Below are 6,491 nucleotides of genomic sequence, written 5' to 3'. Positions count from 1 at the left end.
TGTGGGAAATAAATTGATACAGAAATTCTCCCCCCCCCCCACACACCACACACTTGTAACATATCAATAAAGTAAATAATAATAAAGTTCCCTTTATTCAATCCTCTCCATGCGGAGATTTGTCTTAGGGTTTATTCAAAAGGAAGATTGAAATAACCCCCGTGTCAGCCGCAGCACAGTGCCGCAAATTGAGCTAGGGAGAGGTGGCTTGCCGACAGCCACATAACATGGTGGATAGTGGAACTAGGTATCTTTCGGGTACTCTTGAAATCTACATCTGTTCCATATTTGAACCAGTTCCCCTTTGTCTTACCTTTTCTTGGGTGTTTTAATTGGACAGTAATTCTAGAACTTTTTACTATCCCATTTTATTCCTTTTTACTGGAGGTGAATGTGTTGCAAGTGCCGTAAAAACCCTTTAAAAAAACAAAAACAAAAACAAACTACCACCATTACTACGACTACCACCACATCACCATCCCTAATAACACAACTACAACCACCACATCATCCAAAATAAAAATAGCTGACAAAATGACGTCAAAGACAGAATATATGAATATCATGAAATTCTTTGTTCAATCAAATACATTGATGTCTTTGGCTAAGTTGAAGAAAATTAAACTTGAGGCCTTTACACTGTTGTGGAATCAGTAGTTAAGGAGTTGAGTTGTCCTCACTAGTGGAGAAACTTTAGCTGGAAGGGATAATTCATTGTTTTCATCCTTGAATTAAAAAAAAATCACCTTGAAAACTCCTGGAATTTCAAAATGGAAATGCTGTAGGAATCTGGTTTTATATTTCGCAATATCCACTGAACGTGATCAAGGTGCTTTACAGTAACCAGATATTATCATCTCTTATCTCCAACCTGCTACATCTTTCTATTGATGGACTATGGTAGATTGTTCTGCATCATTGGACATCTTACTGACACTATATATATATATATATAATATAGACTGTTGACGTCAACCAGCTATTACTGTCCCTTATCTCAACCTCTATCTTTCTATTGATGGACTATGGTAGATTGTTCTGACATCATTGGACATCTTACTGACAACTATTATATGTCACTATATTGATACTATAGAGACTGTTGACTCAACCAGCTATATAATGTCATTATCTACAACCTGCTACAGTTATTGTACCATAATGATTCTGCTCTGACTCAAACTACAATACTATTGTTAAAATAATTGGATGTTGACGTCACTATTAGTTGATTACTATTAGTAGAGATTTACTCAAACACATACAGTCTAATATAAATGGAATTTCACATAATCCCTGTTACAGTCATAGGTTGTCTGTATACTATTACTGGTGAGATTTACTCAAACACATACGTCTATTATAAATGGAATTTCACATAATCCTGTTACAGTCATAGGTTGTCTGTATACTATTACTGGTGAGATTTACTCAAACACATACAGTCTATGTATAAATGGAATTTCACATAATCCCTGTTACAGTCATAGGTTGTCTGTATACTATTACTGGTGAGATTTACTCAAACACATACAGTCTATGTATAAATGGAATTTCACATAATCCTGTTACAGTCATAGGTTGTCTGTATACTATTACTGGTGAGATTTACTCAAACACATACCGTCTATATATAAATGGAATTTCACATAATTCCTGTTACAGTCATAGGTTGTCTGTATACTATTACTGGTGAGATTTACTCAAACACATACAGTCTATGTATAAATGGAATTTCACATAATCCCTGTTACAGTCATATGTTGTCTGTATACTATTACTGGTGAGATTTACCCAAACACATACAGTCTATGTATAAATGGAATTTCACATAATTCCTGTTACAGTCATAGGTTGTCTGTATACTATTACTGGTGAGATTTACTCAAACACATGCCGTCTATGTATAAATGGAATTTCACATAATCCCTGTTACAGTCATAGGTTGTCTGTATACTATTACTGGTGAGATTTACTCAAACACATACAGTCTATGTATAAATGGAATTTCACATAATCCCTGTTACAGTCATAGGTTGTCTGTATACTATTACTGGTGAGATTTACTCAAACACATACAGTCTATGTATAAATGGAATTTCACATAATCCCTGTTACAGTCATAGGTTGTCTGTATACTATTACTGGTGAGATTTACTCAAACACATACAGTCTATGTATAAATGGAATTTCACATAATCCCTGTTACAGTCATAGGTTGTCTGTATACTATTACTGGTGAGATTTACTCAAACACATACAGTCTATGTATAAATGGAATTTCACATAATCCCTGTTACAGTCATAGGTTGTCTGTATACTATTACTGGTGAGATTTACTCAAACACATACCGTCTATGTATAAATGGAATTTCACATAATTCCTGTTACAGTCATAGGTTGTCTGTATACTATTACTGTTGAGATTTACTCAAACACATACAGTCTATGTATAAATGGAATTTCACATAATCCCTGTTACAGTCATAGGTTGTCTGTATAACGAGACTTATATGATGAGGTATCAATCTACCCATTGAGACAATATACAATTTAAAATAACAACTATTTTTGTTCCTGTTCACAGCACAGAAAAACTATGGAGGTTAATGAAAACCTCCAGAGGATGCTGAACAGAGTCCTCGTTGGACTCCAGGAAAAGATGGAAGAGCAGGTAGGAACATGACGGGTTTCTGTCCAGTCTGGACGTGGTCACAGGTTTGAGGTTGTTGTCAGTTGTTGGATTGGTTGTTACTTGTTGTGCTCTGTCCTGTAGAGTTCTGAAACATGGAAGTTTGGAAAATGAAGACAGTTATTGCTACCCTTTGGACAGGACGTTGATTTTTCCTTAAGTCCTTCCATCTCATATTGTAATTGGATCAGACCCAACGATACACAACGATATTGATATGTACAATCCATGCCACCTTTAAACACAGTCATAGGGAAGAGTCTTAGGCGTGTTGAATCCAAAGATTTCCATAATTGGATCAGACCCAACGATACACAACGATATTGATATGTACAATCCATGCCACCTTTAAACACAGTCATAGGGAAGAGTCTTAGGTGTGTTGAATCCAAAGATTTCCATAATTGGATCAAACCCAACGACACACAACGATATTGATATATACAATCCATGCCACCTTTAAACACAGTCATAGGGAAGAGTCTTAGGTGTGTTGAATCCAAAGATTTCCATAATGGGATCAGACCCAACGATACACAACGATATTGATATGTACAATCCATGCCACCTTTAAACACAGTCATAGGGAAGAGTCTTAGGTGTGTTGAATCCAAAGATTTCCATAATTGGATCAGACCCAACGACACACAACGATATTGATATGTACAATCCATGCCACCTTTAAACACAGTCATAGGGAAGAGTCTTAGGTGTGTTGAATCCAAAGATTTCCATAATTGGATCAGACCCAACGACACACAACGATATTGATATGTACAATCCATGCCACCTTTAAACACAGTCATAGGGAAGAGTCTTAGGTGTGTTGAATCCACAGATTTCCATAATTGGATCAGACCCAACGACACACAACGATATTGATATGTACAATCCATGCCACCTTTAAACACAGTCATAGGGAAGAGTCTTAGGTGTGTTGAATCCAAAGATTTCCATAATGGGATCAGACCCAACGACACACAACGATATTGATATGTACAATCCATGCCACCTTAAAACACAGTCATAGGGAAGAGTCTTAGGCGTGTTGAATCCAAAGTTTTCCATAATTGGATCAGACCCAACGATACACAACGATATTGATATGTACAATCCATGCCACCTTTAAACACAGTCATAGGGAAGAGTCTTAGGTGTGTTGAATCCAAAGTTTTCCATAATTGGATCAGACCCAACGATACACAACGATATTGATATGTACAATCCATGCCACCTTTAAACACAGTCATAGGGAAGAGTCTTAGGTGTGTTGAATCCAAAGTTTTCCATAATTGGATCAGACCCAACGATACACAACGATATTGATATGTACAATCCATGCCACCTTAAAACACAGTCATAGGGAAGAGTCTTAGGCGTGTTGAATCCAAAGTTTTCCATAATTGGATCAGACCCAACGATACACAACGATATTGATATGTACAATCCATGCCACCTTTAAACACAGTCATAGGGAAGAGTCTTAGGTGTGTTGAATCCAAAGTTTTCCATAATTGGATCAGACCCAACGATACACAACGATATTGATATGTACAATCCATGCCACCTTTAAACACAGTCATAGGGAAGAGTCTTAGGTGTGTTGAATCCAAAGATTTCCATAATTGGATCAGACCCAACGACACACAACGATATTGATATGTACAATCCATGCCACCTTTAAACACAGTCATAGGGAAGAGTCTTAGGTGTGTTGAATCCAAGATTTCCATAATTGGATCAGACCCAACGACACACAACGATATTGATATGTACAATCCATGCCACCTTTAAACACAGTCATAGGGAAGAGTCTTAGGTGTGTTGAATCCAAAGATTTCCATAATTGGATCAGACCCAACGACACACAACGATATTGATATGTACAATCCATGCCACCTTTAAACACAGTCATAGGGAAGAGTCTTAGGTGTGTTGAATCCAAAGATTTCCATAATTGGATCAGACCCAACGATACACAACGATATTGATATGTACAATCCATGCCACCTTTAAACACAGTCATAGGGAAGAGTCTTAGGTGTGTTGAATCCAAAGATTTCCATAATTGGATCAGACCCAACGACACACAACGATATTGATATGTACAATCCATGCCACCTTTAAACACAGTCATAGGGAAGAGTCTTAGGTGTGTTGAATCCAAAGATTTCCATAATTGGATCAGACCCAACGACACACAACGATATTGATATGTACAATCCATGCCACCTTTAAACACAGTCATAGGGAAGAGTCTTAGGTGTGTTGAATCCAAAGATTTCCATAATTGGATCAGACCCAACGACACACAACGATATTGATATGTACAATCCATGCCACCTTTAAACACAGTCATAGGGAAGAGTCTTAGGTGTGTTGAATCCAAAGATTTCCATAATTGGATCAGACCCAACGACACACAACGATATTGATATATACAATCCATGCCACCTTTAAACACAGTCATAGGGAAGAGTCTTAGGCGTGTTGAATGTGAAAAGTGAAAATACTATTAAACCTAGTTCTTGTGTGAGAAATCTTGGGCTGTATTTAGATCAAGGGTTATGGATGGAAGATCATGTTAAATAAATGTGTCAATGTTGTAACTATCACATTAGAAACATTGGAAGAATCAGACATTATATTGATGAAGATATTACAAAGATGCTTGTTAATTCTTCTATTACTAGCAGATTAGATTATTGTAATGCCCTTCTTTAGAATGGAAAATAGCCAGAAGAAGAGAAACGTTTTGATTGGTCCATGTTGTCAATGTGATCAACTCTTTAACATGTTTCCACTATAATTTGTTTTATCTCTGTGTTCAAAACCATGACAGGTGAAGAAGACAAGACCAAATATTTCTTCCACGTCTGGTCAAGGTCCTGGTGCTTGTGCACGTGAATCACCTGCCAAGGTGATGAGTCCAAAAGAAATAGAAGGTGTGTATGTGGATTTGGTATGAGATGATGCTTTGGCTTTTTGGAAGGAGGGAAGGGTGAGGTGAAAGAAGGGGCATGAATGAGGTATGGGAAGGGGGGGGGGTAGAGAGAAGGGTTCGGGGGAGTGGGGGGGTGTCTTTCATTTCATTTCTAAATGGAAATAACTCTCTCTCTCTCTATCTCTCTCTCTATCTCTCTCTCTATCTCTATCTCTATCTCTCTCTATCTCTATCTCTATCTCTCTCTATCTCTCTCTCTATCTATCTCTCTATCTCTCTCTCTCTATCCTCTCTATTCTCTACTCTCTCATCTCTTTCTCTCCTATCTCTCTCTCTCTCTCCCTCTCTCTTCCACTCTCTCTCTCTTCTCTCTCTCTCTCTCCTTCCCACTCTCTCTCTCTCTCCCTCTCTTCCTCTCTCTCTCTCTCTCTCTCTCTCCCACTCTCTCTCTCTTCTTCTCTTCCCTCTCTCTCTCTCTCTCTCTCCTCTCTATCTCTTCTTTTTTCCTCTCTCTTCTTCTCTGCCTTCTCTCCTCCTCTCTCTCTATCTTCTCTCATCTCCTCTCTCGTGTCTTTCCTTACCCCACCTCTCTCTCTTCTCTCTCTCTCTCACTCTCTCTATCTCTATCTCTCTCTCTCTCTCTTTCCCACTCTCTTCTCTTCTCCCTCTCTCTCCCTCTCTCTCTCTCTCTCTCTCTCTTCTCTCTCCCTCACACTCTCCCGCTCTCTCTTTTCTTTATTTCTTTCTCCCTTTTCCCTTCTCTCTCTTATCCCATCTCCTTCTGTCTATCCCAAATTGCCGAGTAGTGTTGGACAGAGTAAATGAGAGGGAAGGGTAGGGGTGGATATTGTAGTG

General features: G+C 38.2%; 1 long non-coding RNA gene across 1 annotated transcript in view; it reads left to right on the top strand.

The window, feature by feature from the left end:
* LOC144961652 (uncharacterized) overlaps positions 1-5,725 on the top strand; it is an 8,569-nt gene extending 2,844 nt beyond the window's left edge. Inside the window, exons 2-3 of the long non-coding RNA XR_013643241.1 lie at positions 2,588-2,674; positions 5,535-5,725. This is a non-coding gene — a long non-coding RNA (uncharacterized LOC144961652). The remainder of the gene's footprint in view (positions 1-2,587; positions 2,675-5,534) is intronic.
* The last annotated feature ends 766 nt before the right edge of the window (positions 5,726-6,491 follow it).

The sequence above is a fragment of the Berghia stephanieae genome, unplaced genomic scaffold (assembly GCF_034508935.2).
Source record: "Berghia stephanieae isolate SIO BIC M18660-M18661 unplaced genomic scaffold, UCSD_Bste_1.3 scaffold348, whole genome shotgun sequence".
Classification (NCBI taxonomy): Eukaryota; Metazoa; Mollusca; class Gastropoda; order Nudibranchia; family Aeolidiidae; genus Berghia; species Berghia stephanieae.
This window is presented reverse-complemented; position numbering and strand designations above follow the sequence as displayed.